The sequence below is a fragment of the Zalophus californianus genome, chromosome 8, assembly GCF_009762305.2.
Source record: "Zalophus californianus isolate mZalCal1 chromosome 8, mZalCal1.pri.v2, whole genome shotgun sequence".
NCBI lineage: Eukaryota > Metazoa > Chordata > Mammalia > Carnivora > Otariidae > Zalophus > Zalophus californianus.
In genome coordinates this window covers 86,943,262-86,963,592 of record NC_045602.1, presented here as the reverse complement: position 1 = coordinate 86,963,592, position 20,331 = coordinate 86,943,262, and the positions used below count along the sequence as shown (strand labels likewise).

At 39.9% G+C, this 20,331-nt stretch overlaps 1 pseudogene; it reads right to left on the bottom strand.

The window, feature by feature from the left end:
• Positions 1-2,706: 2,706 nt before the first annotated feature.
• LOC113938441 lies at positions 2,707-7,315 on the bottom strand (annotated as a pseudogene).
• Between the last annotated feature and the right edge of the window lie 13,016 nt (positions 7,316-20,331).

Genomic DNA, 20,331 nt, shown 5'->3' with positions numbered 1-20,331 from the left:
AGGATGGACACAAAACTAGGAAGAGAGCCAGAAAACAGTGCTGTCATGGAGTGCAAAGGAGGAGGCCACTGTGAGAATTCGGTTGGGGCGCAACAAAATGAAATTCCTGAAAAAGACCAAAGAAGGCAAAGATTGGAAGTATGATGAGATCTGGTTGAAAGGAGTTTTTGGTGGCCTTCCTATGAGGTCCTTTCAGGGCATGACATTGCATGACAGATTCAGGCATGAAGAGTTAATGAAGCAGAGCCAGGGTAAGCTAGTTCTTTGGGAGGCTTCGAGGAGGAGGCAAGGAGAGAGCAGGCTCCTATTCCCCTGGGCACCCCCAAACTCAGAGCCAGTTACCTCCACAAAGGCCATGGCACTAACCTCCCTCTTCTGCTCTCCCTTGTCCCCCAAATCCAGCCTGTATGACAGCATCATATTATTATTTCTAAAACAAGCAGGTAATTTTCCTGCTCCAAACCTTCACAAAGTACATTCATTACTGGGAGAAGACAGCCAAACTCTTCAGCTTCTCACTGAGTTTAGCTGCACTCCACTTCTCTAAATTTCTGTTACCTTCTCCCTTCTATAAGCATGTGAGGTCAGCAAGGAGGTCCCCTTTCCATTATCTGATCAGTTGGCACTCCCTTCCCTCTGCACCCACATTATATCATTCCCTCCACTGGGCATTTCAAAGAACTTCCTGACAACCTGTCCCACACTACCTTCTCTTTCCTCTCTCCAGAGCTGAGAATGGCCCCATTCATAGCTATTACTTGATCCTGTCCTTAAGGGGAATTTCCAGAGCATTGATTTGAAGTGAAATGAGTCTACATCAAATCCACTTGATTTTACAGTCGGGTCTGCTCTAATGAAATGTATGCACTTCAAAAAACAACAGTGCTATGCAAAACTGCACAACAAATTCCACAGGGTTTATGGGAATAACGGGATTAGGCCACAACACTCAAAACCTTCATCTCAAAAGGGTAGGAGGAAAAAAGTAAGAATCTAATAAAAATAATAACACCATTTTGCACATGTTCAATGATCAAGAAAAACATACAAACCACAATAAATATGGCATTGTACCTTGAAAAAGTCCCAGGCCAAGCTGCATGGGAGTGTAGCTTGTGAGTTAGAGCGGGAGAGTGATGGGGGAGAAGAAAGGTGATGGGAGATCAGGTGGAAAGTTGTAACACAATGCAGAAACATGCTGAGCAGAGGGCATCTGAGGGGTGCATATGTATGCATTGTGTGTGCTCCAACGCAGCTCCTTTCAGCTGGGGGACAGTTTTCTTCTTCACCTAGTGTTTCTATGGATTACATCATGTATAAGCAAAAACAAAACTTGCCTTGTGCTCGGTTCCCTAATGTATCAATCACATTGGAATAGACTTGTGTTTTCAAAACCTGAGTTACAGCAGAACTGACTGTAATTTTTCCCTGACTCCTGCTATCATCCTGGTTACTAAGATTCTGCCCTGTTCCTTGACATGTCCTCCAACTCACACATTTTTGATATACTGTGTGACTGTCTTGATCAGCTATCCATTACCTGAAACTGCTGTGTGTCTCTGAGCTTCTGTTCTGTGCCTGGGGCCCTAACACTTCCTTTTGGGGTCTGTGATTCTCATTGCCCAACTGCCTATCTCCTTGAGTCTGCAAATATCGCCTTCACCTTTCCAGCTGGCTCTTTCTTGCTGGCTCTTCTTGTAGAGAGGACCATCTGCCTGGATAGAATGTGGCTTTCAATATTTGTTTCAAATTAGAATCAACTGGGGAACTGTGAAACATCCCAGGGCTCATTTGGTGTCCCAGAACAATTAATCAGAATCTCTGGGGAGGAGGTTCAAGATCAGGATTTTTTTTAAACGTGTAAAATTTATTAACATCTAAAAACAAAGGAATAGCAAAGAGCTACTGAATATGGAATAATACCTTATTTACAAGTTTTACTGCAGGACGTATGTTTTTTTTAATATTTTATTTATTTATTTGTCAGAGAGAAAGAGAGAGAGTGAGAACAAGCAGGGGGAGCTTCAGGAAGAAGGAAAAGCAGGCACCCCGCTGAGCAAGGAGCTTGATGTGGGGCTTGATCCCAGGACCCTGGAATCATGACCTGAGCAGAAAGCAGACACTCAACTGACTGAACCACCCAGGCATCCCAGGAGGTATGTTTTAATCACCATTTCAAATAATTAGAGGAGTACTACTTCTTTCTACAAACAGCAGTATTCACTCTCTAGGTAGAAGTCTACTGAAAACATTGAGTGACTGCCCCAATTAGAAACAGATAAATGAATACCTTAAACAAATAATTAAAAAAGGGTAACTGCTACTTGAACGTGAGATGTCCCAAAATTATTCTTGTGCTTAATTCAGACAATTGCTTAGGAAAGGTAACCCCCCCCAAAAGCAATACATGATTTGGTCTTCATTCAAGTATATGCTCTCAAGCGAGTTTTATTTGTTTTCTTCTCAAGATTTATTTATTTATTTTAGAGAAAGAGAGAGCATGCAAGGCTGGGGAGGAGGGGCAGAGGCAGGAGAGAGAGAAAATCTTAAGCAGACTCCCTGTTGAGTATGGATCCTGAGGCAGGGCTCAATCCCAGGACTCTGAGATCATGACCTGAGCTGAAATTGAATCTGACGCTCAACTGACTGAGTCACTCAGGCACCACAAGTACATGCTCTCAGGCAAGTTTTAAAAGAAAAGAGGAATTAGAGTTTCCAGAGCTTTAGGAGTCCACTTTCACTGTAGGTAGCAATCAGGTTCTGATGAGGGTGATGTGGGATACCAATCACATCTTTCCTGTGAACTGTCAGAGGTCTCTCCAGTTTGCCAGTGACTGTGCTAAGACAGGAGAGCACAGAGTCTTCTTTTACACAGTAGATCCATTTGCCATGGGGAGAGAGCACAGCAAAAAAAATCCCCACCTTCTCTCTTACTAGACCTGAAGCTTCTGACAATCTGCCCTGCCTGTGATGACCACTGTATTTGATCTGTTGCACACCACAAAGTGCTCTGGGTTTTTAGGAAGCAGGATCATACTGTTGATAGTGGTATCTGTTCCTGCAGTGCTGCCCAGGGATTTAAAGGTATTTGACAATTCTGCGGTCTTCATATTCCAGATCTTCACAGTGCCATCAGAGGATGCCCTAATAATATAATCCATCTTGTATAAAAGTTGCTTCATTAATGAAGGAGGAATGGTCATGAAATTCCTTCATGGTTTTCCCAAATTTTAAACCATGAATTTTAATTTTCTGATCACAAGAGGCACTAAGGATCTGACAGCTATCCTTAGAAAAGCTTAACAAGGGACACCTTTACTGTGTGCCCTTTCAAATCTCCTTAAATCCTTTTCACTGTGAGTCTTCCATACCTTTATCTGTCCATCTTGGGGCCCCATTGCTAACACTTCTGCATCACTGCTGAAGCACATGCAGAGGACACCATCATCCATCATTATAAAGTCATCCTGGGCCTGCTATTTAAGATCCTGCCTGATTTTTCCAGTCATAAAGTTCCAGACTTCAGTGAATCCAACAATAGACCCAGTGACCAAATTCTGACCATTTGGAGAATTGAGCACACTCCACATGTGATTTCTGACCAAACTTAATACACCTGTTCAGTTGTGTAGGAAGCTTCTTTTTCCACATCTTTGACAGTTGCTTTTCCTTGGAACAAACATATGGTCATCCCAGGAGGAAACAACATCTGGTGCTGCTGCCACTTCAGTCTCTGTCCCATCAATGCTTAGAGATGAGATGGAGGCACCACACTGACTTCCCCAGCCAGGGTCTGGGCTGTGACCCCTCCTGACTACTTCTATCTGGTATTCCCCATGAGAATCACAATAAGATCTGGCCAAGAAGTTCTCCAAATGAACATCTGCTCTGGCTGTGTTTGTTTTAACATGGTCATGGGGTCAGTCTGTCTCAGGAGTGACTTGGCAGCTCCCAATTCATTCAACTCTATCCATTCCAGAACAACCCATTCATAGAGTTCAGTGAGGATTTTGTCTGGCAATTTCAGAGACCATATAGCCTGAAACCAGTATCCCAATGGCTACTATTAATGCCAGCCACTCTCAGTGCTGTCCATGGTATTCAGAAACATAGTAGTCTCTTCCTGCAAGGTAGCTAATGACTGATGTAAACTGTTCTTCTTCAGATACTGCAGGAGAAGATGAATCACATCTGATTAGCTTTCATTGACATAGTGTTACCTTAATGGGCGCAGAACTCACTCCACTCTTCAAGATCAGGATTTTTGAATACTCCTCTGGTAATTCTAACATGCAGTCCAGTTTCAAAACCAGTGGACTAGAGTGATGTTGCTTAGACTTTTGTGTACATGAGGGCCACCTTGCATTTCATTAGGTCTGGGATGGGGCCCAACATTCTCTATTCTGACAAGCTCCCAGATTTTGCTACTGGCCCAAGGCCCACACTTTGAAAAACAGGGTCTACTAGGCAATCATGCAATGTTTTCCACCTTATGTATCCTCAGGGTGCCATGTTTTATTCGCTTTAAAGAGTTTCTTCCCTGGTACTTGCCCCAGTAGGAGGTTGTGATTGGTTATCAGGCCCTAGCTTCTCCCAATGTGGCCCTCAAGCTATAGTCATGTCCCACATATCTTGTCCTCATGTGGTCTCCCACTCAGATGTCAGGCCTCTCTGGCACTCAGAAACACTGCCCAAGGAGTTAAGCTTATTCTTGACAAGCCAACAAAAGCACCAGAGCTGGAATGCCTTATTATTGTTGCTACAGAAAATCAGTGCCTTTTTCTCTTAGTTGCTATACCCATGAAGGTCGTCATAGAATTTTTTTGTGCAGGTAAAGGGACTTTATTATTTTCTCTGGTGGTGGACATTAATCCAAAGTGAGCTCTTTCTGCTTTGGACAAAGGGCAGAGTTGAGATTTGCTGTTCAGAGAAAGTAGCTGGATCACAGCCTTCCCACACTCTGGCTGTCCCCACCTCTGTCTATAGACCTATCTTTTAAAAAATCCCTTAACTATTGGGGCATCTGGGTGGCTCAGTCAGTTAAGCGTCTGCCTTCAGCTCAGGTCATGATCCCAGGGTCCTGGGATCGAGCCCCTTTCGGGCTGCCTGCTCACTGGAAAGCCTGCTTCTGCCTGCCACTCTGCCTTCTTGTGCTCTCTCTCTCTGTCAAATAAATAAAATCTTAAAAAAAAATCCCTTAACTGTAGCTGCTCATGGCTAAAATCAGGGCACAGGCCCACACAGGCCAGGGCCTGCTTCAAGTGAGGCTCAGAGCAGCAGTTCTTTCACACTCTTGTCATCACTGGAGGGCATCTGCTCCTAAACTTGGAAGTGTGTTGCACCCAGGACAGGGGAAGCTGCTCTCAATCTTTCCATCAGGTGGGCTCTTACCAGCCTGTGCTTCTGCATTCCACAAGCAAAGACTCTGGCAGCACACAGTTTTAATTCTACTCTGTTTTCACCCTAGAAAAGATGTAAACTCAGTCCCACCAGCACCCTGAGTCTGCGTCAGTGACTCCAGGTGGGAGGTAAAAATCAATTATAACCCACCTCATTTACTCCCAGGGTTCCAGCTCATGCTAGCAAATGTTAATAGAGAGTAAGGGAAAGAAACTATATTCTTATTGATTACCTGTGTACTACCTGAGATAGATTTTAGCCACGTTGAAATTTATTAGGGTAGAGAGGTTTAGATTTACAGAGCAATTTCTGTAGGCAGTACTTACCTGTCTGTGCTAATAATGGAGTGACTAGGCACCTAAAATAATGGAGAGGACTCTAAACAATGCCTCTAGGAACTCAGCAACCTGGCTATTGTTGCCCTTCAAGTTAGAGCCATGCGTAGGAGTAGCCTAAGGTGGTTTGGGTGTGCTCACCAAAGAGAAAAAGAAATAGGATGTCTGAGATTTGGTCAAAAGCAGTTCTGAACAGTAGCTGTCAGATGTCAAGTATGACATCTAAGGGAGCTTATTCAAGAACCAGGACAGACCCAAAGCAAGTGAGGCAGGACATGACCCTACACTTGGGGGGTTCCTTGGGGGAACTTGGGCGGTTCCTTGGGGTCAAGGAGAGGGAGAGGTAAGATGACCTATTAGAGTGCAGGGGTCTGTTAAGGTCATCGGTTTAAAAACTGACAAGAACAGTGTGAGCTGACACCCACTGCCCATCTTTAGAGCAAACATTGTGGTACATTCAGTGACTACTCCTAAGGCTAATTCTGATTCCCTCACCTCCTAGCTGAATGGTCATGGGGCATTTCTTGAACCTCTCTGACCTGCAAATTCTCATATGAAGCAGGGGATGTTAGGGGAATATTCAATAAGTTAAAATGTGTAAAGGGCATGGCACAGGGTCTGGCATTGTTTAATAAATTGCTTAATAAATACTAGTTGTTATTTTGATTGTTTTTGGTTATTTTTTTTACAAGGGATAAATACTATCTACTATTGGTTATTATGGTCAGTGGATTGTGATCTTACTTCACAAAATAAAACCCTAAACCTCCGAGCTTACCAGTGGAAGGAGACTCTCCCATCAGGAAAGGAAAGCTGAATGACAGGTGCCACTCTGTCCCCTACATTTCCTGCCCCTGAGCTCACCTCCATCATCACTTTGGCCCCTGGTAGGAGTTGAGTAGGGAAATTGTTTGTACTCTCAATATGTGAGCCAAGAGGGAGTCCAAAATTTCCCTGATTCCTCTTGGTAGAAATAGTAATAACCTATGGAAGCTGCACCAAAGGAATAACAAAGGGGAAATTAGGAGAAAAATCAAGAAATAAAAATAAAATCTCGGGGCACCTGAGTGGCTCAGTCGGTTGGGCGTCTGCCTTCGGCTCAGGTCATGATCCTAGGGTCCTGGGATCGAGCCCCGCATAGGGCTCCCTGCTCGGCGGGGAGCCTGCCTCTCTCTCCCCCATTGCCCTGCTTGTGTTCCCTCTCTCTCGCTGTGTCTCTGTCAAATAAATAAAATCTTAAAAAGAAAAAAAAAATAAAATCTCAAAAGTATAATCTCTCTGGAACTCCTAAGTCCCACCATTCTGAGTGAGCTATCAGGAAAAGAGAGAGGTCCTCCTGCTACCTTATTCCTGGCCTGTCTCCCCTCTCTAACACATGTCTCCCCATAGTCCCCTCCCAGATGCCTCTCCTACCCACCCAGGGTTTCCCCGCATATTCTCTCTTTCCTTCTGAGCCATTTCTCTATGGAAGTGTCCGGTACTGCAATACTACCACGCAATTCCACCGTGCGCCACAGAACCTGCATCATATCACAGCACAGCACCAAAGCCACAGTGGTTACACAGTCAGGGTGACACATATGCAATAACCAGCTTGTTTTCTCACATAAGCCGGCTGGCTTTCTTTAGATAATTTGCTAAACTATTTGCCACAAGAATAGCAATTATAATGTATATTTTTCATCAACATTTACAAGTTCAGACCCTAGTGATGAGAAATGAATTTATTCTTACAAAAATATGTCCCCTTTTCCATCCACTTGTAGGGTATGGTGCAGATCCACTTTTGCCCTGGCCACCCTTGGCTGTGATGCATGCAGCTGTGTGGGAGACAGCTCAGATTTCCTGGGTGGCAGACTTTGTCACCAGGTGAACTTCTTGTTGAAACAGATCTGAAGTCCTACTTGTTTATGTTATGCTCATTCATATTCAATTCAATAGCTGTAGCACTTCTACTTGTGTCAGGCATTGTGCAAGGACATGAGTAATGAAGATATGAGAGACATGGGTCATCTATGGCTGCTGACATCTTTTGCATATTGCCTGCACATTTGATAATCTACACCTACCCTGGGCAGATCCTTCTGTAATAATAGTAATAATATGGTATCTAAACTATATTTTCCAGACTTCCTGCAAGCATACACCTTCTTTCTAACTTCCCTGGGAATAGTTGGAGGATTTGCTCTTCCCACAAATGGAATGTATCTTCATTTCTCTCTTCTGGGGTGCTGCAATGAAGCCTCACAGATGCACTCCTCTGAGAACTCCACTGGGGTGACCCTCGAGCTCTTCAGGCTTTTGACACCTGAAATCCATTGCCCTGAGGCTTTGGGATTCCTCCACCAAGATCCTACTTCTACTTCTTCTATGTCTCTTAAAGTTATCTTATTTTCCATTGTTCTGTTGAATCCTTTATATGTTCAGAAGGTGCTTCTTCTACTTAAATTTTGATTCCTAGTTCTCCTTGAAAGACCCTACATCCTTTTTGATTTTCTAGATTGGAACCTCCTTATTAACCCACACACCACAGGCTATAGAACATAGAGAATCCATTAACATTCTCCCACCATCCAGTGCTACTTTGAAACATTGTTTCTCCTCCTGGAAACTTTCTCTTTGAAGGGAAGGCAGTCCTTAACCAACTGAGCCACGCAGGCACCCTCAAAACCTCCCTCTTATCATCCCCTTTTCTTGTTTCCATAATTGGAACAACTTTCTGGAACTCCTCTTTATTCATTGAAGGCTTTCTTTTTTTAAGATTTTATTTATTTATTTGGGGGGGGGAGAGAGAAAGCATGAGAGAGAGCACAAGAAGGGGGAGGGGCAGAGAGAGAAGGAGAAGCAGACTCCCTGCTGAGCAGGGAGCCCAACGCAGGGCTTGATCCCAGGACCCTCAGATTACCACCCGAGCTAATGGCAGACAGACACTCAACTGACTGAGCCATCCAGGAGCCCCTCATTGAGGACTTATGCAGGGGACTCTCCACCTTTCTTTAATGCTCCAAATTATGCCTTCATTTTAACTTTCATATTATTCAATTGTTGCTTCCCACTCCCACAGCTACATTCTGGATTTTTAGTGGCCCAGACCTTTGACACAACTTCTTAGTTTAGGCCTCTACACTGAAACAGTGCATGGCAAAATTGTTTTTCTAAATGTCAACCTTTCCTGCCTTCTGTCTGCAAACTATCATTCTACTTAGAGATTGCAAACACTGAACAAAAATAACATCTCTACAATAATTAACTTCCACATTATATTTGAAGATATAAATAATATTTTTCTTTCAGGAACAAAACAAGCTTATTTTTAAGCCCCAGAGAAACTCATTCCTTAAGGCCTATTGCCAACCTTTATGTATCATAATTTTGCTTCTTGTTTTATGTACTAGTTTTATAGTCTGTAGAGTAGAAAAAACAACAACAGAACCAAATATGGTCTTTTTCTTATTTTGCTTATTTCACCTGGGATAAGAAAATATCAAAGATAATTAATGTATGCTGAAGGGTGATGCCCTGCACCTCCAAATTTTTAAAAAAATATTTATCTATTTACTTTAGAGAAAGAGAGAGTGAGGGGTGGGGGGGCAGAGGAAGAGGGAGAAGGAATCTCAAGCAGACTCCCTGCTGAGCAGAGAGCTGACATGGGGCTCCATCTCAGGATCCTGAGATCATGACCTGAGCTGAAATCAACAGTTGGACACTTAACTGACAGACATTCAGGTGCCCCTTCACCTGTAAATTTTGAAAGCAATTTGAAGTATGTTTCCATAACATAGATATTCATACCTACTAAAAGAATTCCTCTGGAGTGTGTGTGTCTGTAATATAATATAATATAACATTATATATATATATGTAACACATTCTGTAGAAGAAATCGCATTTTTAAATTTTATTTTATTTTACTTAATTTCAATTAATTAACATATAGAGTATTATTGGTTTCAGAGGTAGAGTTCAGGGATTCATCATTTGTGATGGAACTAGAGGCAAACACATTTTGAAAAGAATCATTCTTTTGCTGCCCTGAAAGAACAGAGTTCAAATTCCAATAAAGAATCTTAATAAAGAAGACTGCATTCTCTATTCTCAACTCTGTTAATATAAGATGTTGCTTTGGGCTAATGCAGGTTTAGTTTCACTCAGTCCTGCTCTGCCACCTGCCTCCTCATGGGCAGCATTCACAGAAAGATATCAGCTTCAGTCCTGGGAAGCTCCACAGGAAGAGAAATGGGTTCATGTGACAGCTCTGCCATTTATTTGTCTGTCCCTAGGCAGGTGTTCAGCTTCTATAAGTGATGAGTTTATTAAGGCTCTGCTCCTTCAAAGTCCCCCAAGGGACAGTTTTCTGTCTCTTTGGTATTCTGTGCTCAGTATGTAGCAGTCAAGCAGTCCCTATTTGGCCAAGCTTCTGGTTGTATTCAGCTGTGTCCTTTGTTTGAACCTGCTACCAGGTCTGGTCGGTGAAGGTGCCCTTCTATAAGTGAAGTCTTAGAAATGGAGGCTGTTGGGCCAGTGTGTAATTCATGGAGGTCCTTCCTCCTTGGTCTGGCTGACTTCTAGGTGAGTAGAAAAAATCAAATTGAAGAAATTGCAAAATAAATTAATGCAGTTCAGTAAATACTTGGAAGTAGAAGACATTGACCCTACCAACTCAAGTTAGAGTTTGGGGCCATCTGTGGGTTTCAATTTGGTGTTAATATTCCCTGCCTTCTCAAAGTGTCACTGCTTAATGCTGTGGTAGATTTCTAGAAGTTGCAATAGGAACATTGTTACTAGAACCTCAGAAATCCATACTACATGACTCAGCAGGAGTGTTATTTCAATTTTTTTTTGAAATATATCAAGTGTCAAAAAACACATCCAATATTAACATATGGCAAAATTGGCTGCAGGAGCAGCTGCATCCTTAATATTTTCTCCTTTAGACTGTTCCATTTTTTTTTCAGTAAATTACCCTTGTGGAAGAAAACATATTATCACCATCCACATTTTGATTTATTGTCAATAAGATGACAGCCTAAGACTTACAAATAGTGACAGCCATATCTCACTTTATCTTTTTGCATTGCTGCAAAATAAGGAAATGCAAGTATATATACATATATATTGAAATGTTTATGTATTTGTTGTTACATATTATATATTTCTTTGGTTTCTGGTTGAGATTATATGTGCAATTTTTATAGCAAATTATATGTAACAAAAGAGTGAGTTTTGATATAGTAAAAAATTAGTAGAAGACTGAAAATTAAGATTAGTTACAGCCAATGTGGCCAGTAGAATTAAAAGGAAACTTGCAACTTCTTTTTGCCAAATGGCAATTGATCATGCGAACTTAACCTCTCTGTAAATGAAATAAAAATGTTCTAAGAAGAAATAACATCTGAACTAAGTAAGGGCATTTGTGAGCCCAAAGTAGTGAGATCTGTCTCAGGGCTCTATTTGGATAGAGCAGATTTTAAAATGTGAGGAGTTGGCCTTTAGTAGGCTATAGTATTTTCTAAAGATTTAACTGAAGAGTCAAGGTTAAAATTTTTTTTTCTTTTCAACCAAATTGTGAGTTGCAGGCCTTTCTTGCATTAATGGGAGGTTAACAAGTCCTGATAGTTTTGTTTGGGGAGTTTTACAAACTCCTGCTGGGAAATGGAACATGGAACCAGAAGCATGAGTTTAGGGGAAGCAGAGGAGACAATAATATATAAGTATATATATTATATATATATAAGTATATATGTAATACACATATTACTGAATCATCATTATAATTAAGTAATCACTTATATATAAATATAATATTTATAACTAAATTTAATCACACATATTTGTATATAATTATAAATATTATATTTTATATAATATGTATATTTATTTAAGTCTTTAATCTTAGGACTATTTCTCCAATGGTTTTAATCAGGTCTATTTATTTTCAGTAGTAGTGAATTTAGGGTTTTATGCTAAAAGGAGCTGGTCACTTGGGAGGTACTTTCAAAGCACTTCTACACTGGAGGACAATTGGGAAGGACTGTGACACTATGAATAATTCCCAGAGCCTCTGCAAACCATGACCTGTCTTCTGCAAGAGTCATTCCTGGCCCCGCTCTGCAGTGGCCAGTTAGTGGCATTCTGCACTTACCTGAGAAGTAGCCTCTGGTCTCAACAATGACAGGATCAGAGATGCCTCAGAAACAATTGTACATTTAGTAATGCAGAAGCAGCGAGCTTTAGATTTCTGTTCTGATAAGGAAAATTCTCAATTCAAGAGAAGCCATCAATGTCTGGCTTGAACTAAAATAGTTATCTTCTCTGAACTTCGAGCTTTCTGTTGGGCACATAGCCCAATCATAGATATACCACAAGCAGGGTCATTTTAATAATCAGATTCACAGTGTCATGCCAGCCACCTGTCCTTTTAACTCTGGATTAGGCTAACAGTGGGAGTTAATAGGATTTATCTTCATCAAAGAGCTAACAAAGCTAAGACTCCAGTCCCAGACTACACACTGGGTCTAAGCAACAGACTTCAGATTCTCTTTGAAATACTTTATAATCACTGGTGCTTTGTTTTGTTTTCTTATTGCAGAAATATCTCCTCACTTGTAAATACAAGTGTGTGTGATGAGTATTACAGAACATAAAATGGAGCTTACAGTGTGCCAGGCAGTATTCCAAGTGTTTCATTCATGATCAATACAGAAAGTGGGCTCCAAATGGTGAAGAAACTTGCCAACAGCTAGCAAGCGTTTGAATCATGAGCTCCATCATCCTTGATCTTAATCATTATGCTCTATGGAAAAGAATAAAAACACATCATTTTTAAATTTAAAAAACATAAACTGCACTAATTTTTGAAGCTGATCATTTTATAAAGTTTGGCACTGAAAGTTGTGTTCATTTTGTTCCCTTTAAGAAATTATCAGAAGTAGACCAGAACAAGTGAAAAAGAAAGGATAAAATAGAAAATATCCATCACGTGCATTAATAAGTGCATCAGCCCTGTGGATATATCTATGCATCATGCACATGACAAAGAGAAAGCATTTTATTTGAAGGGGACTGCTCTGTGTGTCATGGATCAGCTCCCTTTTGTCAATAACCTTGTCTTTAACATCAAGATTGATGGATATGCCCCGACCTTCTTTTCCCTCCACCTCTACTTGAAATGAGTGAGTGACCTACAGAATAGTTCATCTAAGGTTGTACATTTAAAGAGCAAACACTTCCACTCAAGATTCAACCAGAGTCACTTTCTGTCATTCACTCTGCTTCAAGTGAAGACATATATACTAAGGATGCTTCATTGATGACTTTTTTCTCTAAAGAATTTCCTCTTTAGAGAAAAGTCTTTTGGAATCCTTGAAGATAAAATGAGTCTATTGATATGTAAGTTGTAATTTATTCTACAAGTTTTACGAAGGTAAGTGACAATGTTAATGAAAATATTTGAGACCAGTAAATCCTAATGTGTGACCCCCATGTAGGAGACTCTGATTTAATGCCTTCTGGAGAGGTAAGTGGGCCTCTGGGTTCTTAAAAGTGTTCCCAGGAAATTTTAATGTGTAGCCAAGGTAAGAATCATGGTATGAAACTCTTCAGACTAAATAAGCAGAATATTCCTTTATGAAACTAGAATTCTAGACAAAAGAGAACACACACACACACACACACACATACACACACATACACCACACACAGAGAGTTCCTAGTTTCCAATTTGCTCTTAACCATATTATTACAACCTTCCAGTTTAAAAACATCTTTCTTGAAAAAGAAATAGAGAACCAATAAAAGAGTCTTGTCATCTGTGATTCTTTATAGTTCACACATATCATCCATTTAATCCTATCTTCCTAATTAATCTTCCTGGCATCCCATTTTACAGACAGTAAAACTAAGAAGCTATGAGCTGGTTTGTACATAGTGTATGAATCACCAATAGGTATTACCGAAACAGAATTGAAAAAATAAAAATTTAAAAATCTTACAAAAATTAAAATTTTCAACTCATAAGAAGGCTTATGAATATTTTGATTTTATTTTTTCAGGCCTCCTTGTCTGCTTTTGGTATCACAGTAATGCTGGCCTCATGAAATGTGTTTGGAAGTGTTTACTCGTTTATTTTTTGCAAAGGTTGGGAAGGATTGGTATGAATTATTTTTTGAATGATTAGTGGAATTCACTAGTGAAGCCATCTGGCCTGCACTTTTGTATGTTTGTTTGGAGGTTTTTGATTACTAATTTAATCTCCTTACTAGTAATTGGTCTGTTCAGATTTCTATTTTTTCATGATTCAGTTGTGGTAGGTTTTATGTTCCTAGGATTATCCATTTCTTACAGGTTGTCCAATTTGTTGCTATATAATTGTTCATAGTTGTCACATGGGGTCTTCTGCATTTCTGTGTTATCAGCTTTAAAATCTCCTCCTTCATTTCTAATTTTATTTGAATCATCTCTTTTTTTCTTGGTGAATCTATATTAAAGGTTTGTCAATTTTGGTTATCTTTTCAAAAAACAAAAACGAAAAACATAAAAAAAGAAGAAAAACCCCAAATTCTTAGTTTCATTGATCTTGTTTATTGTCCTTTTATTTTTTTATGTAATGTTAATCACCACACATTATATCATTAGTTTTTGATGTAGTGTTTCATGATTCATTGTTTGCATATAACACCCGGTGCTCCATGCAGAATGTGCCCTCTTTAATACCCATCACCAGGCTAACCCAGCCTCCCACCCCCTCTCCTCTAGAACCCTGTTTCTTTTTCAGAGTCCACCATCTCTCATGGTTCGTCTCCACCTCCAATTTCCCCCCTTCATTCTTCCCCTCCTGCTATCTTCTTCTTCTTCTTCTTCTTCTTCTTCTTCTTCTCCTTCTTCTTCTTCTTCTTCTTCTTCTTCTTCTTCTTCTTCTTCTTCTTCTTCTTCTTCTTCTTCTTCTTCTTCTTCTTCTTCTTCTTCTTCTTCAACATGTAATGTATTATTTGCTTCAGAGGTAGAGATCTGTGATTCAACAGTCTTGCACACTTCACAGCACTCACCATAGCACATACCCTCCCCAATATCTATCACCCAGCCACCCCATCCCTCCCATCCCCCACCACTCCAGCAAACCTCAGTTTGTTTCCTGAGATTAAGAATTCCTCATATCAGTGAGGTCATATGATACATGTCTTTCTCTGATTGACTTATTACGCTCAGCATAATACACTCCAGTTCCATCCATGTCATTGCAAATGGCAAGATTTCATTCATTTTGATGGCTGCATAATATTCCATTGTATATATATATATATATATATATATATATATATATATATATATATACCACATCTTCTTTATCCATTCATCTGTCGATGGACATCTTGGCTCTTTCCACAGTTTGGCTATTGTGGACATTGCTGCTATAAACATTGGGATGCATGTACCCCTTTGGATTGCTACATTTTTTCTTTGGGATAAATACCCAGTAGTGCAATTACTGGATCATATGGTAGTTCTATTTTCAATTTTTTGAAGAACTTCCATACTGTTTTCCGGAGTGGCTGCACCAGCTTGTATTCCCACCAACAGTACAGGAGGGTTCCCCTTTCTCTGCATCCCCGCCAACATCTGTCATTTCCTGACTTTTTAAATTTTAGCCATTCTGAATGGTGTGATGTGATAACTCATTGAGGTTTTGATTTGCATTTCCCTAATGCTGAGCTATGTTGAGCACTTTTTCATGTGTCTGTTGGCTGTTAGGATGTCTTCTTTGGAAAAATGTCTGTTCATGTCTTCTGCCCATTTCTTGATTGGATTATTTGTTCTTTGGGTGTTGAGCTTAAGAAGTTCTTTATAGATTTTGGATACTAGCCCTTTATCTGATATGTCATTTGCAAATATTTTCTCCCATTCTGTCGGTTGTCTTTTGGTTTTGTGGACTGTTTCTTGTGTTGTGCAAAAGCTTTTTATCTTGATGAGGTTCCAATAGTTCATTTTTGCCCTTGCTTCCCTTGCCTTTGGGTTTGTTTCTAGGAAGAATTTGCTGCGGCTGAGGTCGAAGAGGTTGCTACCTGTGTTCTTCTTTAGAATTTTGATGGACTCCTGTCTCACATTTAGGTCTTTCAACCATTTGGAGTCTCTTTTTGTGTGTGGTGTAAGGAAATGGTCCAGTTTCATTCTTCTGCATGTGGCTGTCCAATTTTCCCAACACCTTTGTTGAAGAGACTGTCTTTTTTCCATTAGACATTCTTTCCTGCTTTGTCAAAGATTAGTTGACCATAGAGTTGAGGGTCTATTTCTGGGCTCTCTATTCTGTTCCATTGATCTATGTGTCTGTTTTTGTGCCAGAACCATACTGTCTTGATGATGACAGCTTTGTAATAGAGCTTGAAGTCTGGAATGGTGATGCCACCAGATTTGCTTTTCTTTTTCAACATTTCTCTGGCTATTCGGGGTCTCTTCTGGTTCCATACAAATTTTAGGATGATTTGTTCCATTTCTTTGAAAAAAGTGGATGGTATTTTGATGGGGATTGCATTGAATGTGTTGATCGCTCTAGATAGGATTGACATCTTCACAATATTTTTTCTTCCAATCCATGAGCATGGAACGTTTTTCCATTTCTTTGTGTCTTCCTTAATTTCTTTCATGAGTATTTTATAGTTTTCTGAGTATAGATTCTTTGCCTCTTTGGTTCGATTTATTCCTAGGTCTCCTATGGTTTTGGGTACAATTGTAAATGGGATCGACTCCTTAATTTCTCTTTCTTCTGTTTTGTTGGTGTATAGGAATGCCACTGATTTCTGTGCATTGATTTTATATCAATGTGCATTTGATTTTATATTGATTTTATATCCTGCCACTTTACTGAATTCCTGTATGAGTTTAGCAGTTACGGGGTGGGGTCTTTTGGGTTTTCAATATAAAGTATCATATCATCTGCAATAGTGAGAATTTGAATTCTTCTTTGCCGATTCGGATTCCTTTTATTTCTTTTTGTTGTATGATTGCTGTGGTTAGGACTTCTAATACTATGTTGAATAGTGGACATCCCTGCCGTGTTTCTGAACTTAGGGGGAAAGCTCTCAGTTTTTCCCCATTGAGAATGATATTTGCTGTGGGTTTTTCATAGATGGCTTTTATGATATTGAGGTATGTACCCTCTATGCCTATACTCTGAAGAGTTTTGATCAAGAAAGGATGCTGTACTTCGTGAAATGCTTTTTCTGCGTCTATTGAGAGGATCATATGGTTCTTGCTCTTTCTTTTATTAATCTGTTGTATCACATTCATTGATTTGCAGATGGTGAACAACCCTGGCAGCCCAGGGATAAATCCCACTTGGTCATGGTGAATAATCCTTTTAAATCTACTGTTGGATGCTATTGGCTAGTATTTTGGTGAGAATTTTTACATCTGTGTTCATCAAGGATATTGGTCTGTAATTCTCCTTTTTGATGGGGTCTTTGTCTGGTTTGGGGATCAAGGAAATGGTGGCCTCATAAAATGAATTTGAAAGTATTCCTTCCATTTCTATTTTTTGGAACAATTTCAGAAGAATAGGTTAATTCTTCTTTAAATATTTGGTAGAATTCCCCTGGGGAAGCCACCTGGCCCTAGGCTTTTGTTTTTGGGAGATTTTTGATAACTGCTCCAATTACCTTAGTGGTTATATGTCTGTTCAGGTTTTCTATTTCTTCCTGGTTCAGTTTTGGTAGTTGATACATCTCTAGGAATGCACCCATTTCTTCCGGTTATCTAATTTGCTGGCATAGAGTTGCTCATAATATGTTCTTATAATTGTTTGTATTTCTATGGTGTTGGTTGTGATCTCTCCTCTTTCATTCATGATTTTGTTGATTTGGGTCATTTCTCTTTTCTTTTTGATAAGTCTGGTCAGGGGTTTAACCAATCATGTTAATTCTTTCAAAGAACCAGCTCCTAGTTTTGTTGATCTGTTCTACTCTTCTTTTGGTTTCTATTTCATTGATTTCTGCTCTGATCTTTATTATTTCTCTTCTCCTGCTGGGTTTAGGCTGTATTTGCTGTTCTCTCTCCAGCTCCTTTAGGTGTAGGGTTAGGTTGTGTATTTGAGACTTTCTTGTTTCTTGAGAAAGGCTTGTATTCCTATATAATTTCCTCTTAGGACTGCCTTTGCTGCATCCCAAATTTTTTGAACAGTTCTTTTCATTTTCTTTTGTTTCCATGAATTTTTTAAACTCTTTAATTTCCTGGTTGGCCCATTCATTCTTTAGAGGGATGCTCTTTAGCCTCCATGTATTTGAGTTCTTTCCAATTTTCCTCTTGTGATTGAATTCTAGTTTCAAAGCACTGTGGTCTGAAAATATGCAGGGAATAATCCCAATCTTTTGGTACCAGTTGAGACCTGATTTGTGACCTAGAATGTGATCTATTCTGGAGAATGTTCCATGGGCACTAAAGAAGAATGTGTATTCTTTTGCTTTGGAATGGAATGTTCTGAATATATCTGTGAAGTCCATTTGGTCCAGTGTGTCATTTAAAGTCTTTATTTCCTTGTTGATCTTTGCTTAGATGATCTGTCCATTTCAGGGAGGAGGGTGTAAAAGTCCCCCACTATTATTGTATTGTTGTTGATGTGTTTCTTTGCTTTTTTTATTAATTGCCTTATATAATTGGCTGCTCCCATGTTAGGGGCATAGATATTTACAATTGTTAGATCTTCTTGTTGGATAGACCCTTTAAGTAGGATCTAGTGTCTTTCCTCATCTGTTATTACAGCCTTTGGCTTAAAATCTAATTTGTCTGATATAAGGATTGCCACCCCAGCTTTCTTTTGGTGTCCATTAGCATGGTAAATTGTGTTCCACTTTCAATGTGGGGGTGTCTTTGGGTCTAAAATGAGTCTCTTGCAGAAAGCATATCGATGGGTCTTGTTTTTTTATCCAATCTGATAGCCTGTGTCTTTTGATTGGGGCATTTATCCCATTTACATTCAGGGTAACTATTGAAAGTTATGAATTTAGTGCCATTGCGTTACCTGTAAGGTGACTGTTACTGTATATTGTCTATGTTCCTTTCTGGTCTATGTTGCTTTTAGACTCTTTGCTTGGAGGACCCCTTTCAATATTTCTTATACGGCAAATTCCTTTAGTTTTTTATTGTTATGTTAATCACCATACATTACATCATTTGTTTGTGATGTAGTGTTCCATGATTCATTGTTTGTGCATAACACCCAATGCTCCATGCAGAACGTGCCCTCTTTAATACCCATCACCAGGCTAACCCATCCCCCCACCACCTTCCCCTCTAGAACCCTCAGTTTGTTTTTCAGAGTCCATTGTCTCTCATGGTTCGTGTACTCCTCCAATTTACCCCCCTTCATTCTTTCCTCTCTTGCTATCTTCTTCTTCTTTTTTTTTTATCTCAGGAAACAACTGAGGGTTGCTGGAGTGGAGGTGTGGTGGGAGGGATGGAGTGGCTGGGTGATAGACATTGGGGAGGGTATGTGCTATGGTGAGTGCTGTGAATTGTGCAAGATTGTTGAATCACAGGTCTGTACCTCTGAAACAAATAATGCAATGTATGTTAACAAATTCCTTTAGTTTTTGTTTGTCCTGGAAGCTTTTTATCTGTCCTTCTATTTTCTCATCCAAGTACTAACCAGGCCTGACCCTGGTTAGCTTCTGAGATCAGATGAGATCGCCCTGTTCAGGGTGGTATGGCCGTAGATTCTGTCCATTTTCAATGACAGCCTAGCTGGATATAGTATTCTTGGCTGCATAGTTTTCTCATTTAGTGCTCTGAATATATCTTGCCAGTCCTTTCTGGTCTGCCAGTCTCTGTGGATAGGTCTGTTGCCAATCTAATGTTTCTATCATTGTAGGCTACAGATCTCTTCTCCCAAGTTGCGTTCAGGATTTTCTCTTTGTCTCTGAGACTTGTAAGTTTTACTATTAGATATTGGGGTGTTGACCTATTTTTATTGATTTTGAGAGGGTTCTCTGTGCCTCCTGGATTTTTATGCCTGTTTCTTTCCCCAAATTAGGGAAGTTCTCTGCTATAATTTGCTCCAATATACCTTCTGCCCCGCTCTCTCTTTCCTCTTCTTTTGGGATCCCAATTATTTTAATGTTGTTTCATCTTATGGTATCACTTATCTCTCAAATTCTGCCCTCGTGATCCAGTAGTTGTTTATCTCTCTTTTTCTCAGCTTCTTTATTTTCCATCATTTGGTCTTCTATATTGCTAATTCTCTCTTCTGCCTTATTTATCGTAGCAGTTAGAGCTGCCCTCATTTTTTAAAATTTTTTAATTGTTAGGTTAATCACCATACATTACATCATTAGTTTTTGATGTAGTGTTCCATGATTCATTGTTTGTACATAACACCCAGTGCTCCATGCAGAAAGTGCCCTCTTTAATACCCATCACCAGGCTAACCTATCTCCCCACCCCCTCCCCTCTAGAACCCTCAGTTTGTTTTTCACTGTCCACCAACTCTCATGGTTTGTCTCCCCCTCTGACTTACTCCCCTTCATTCTTCCCCTCCTGCTATCTTCTTCTTTTTTTTCTTAACATATATTGTATTATTTATTTCAGAAGTACAGATCTGTGATTCAGCAGT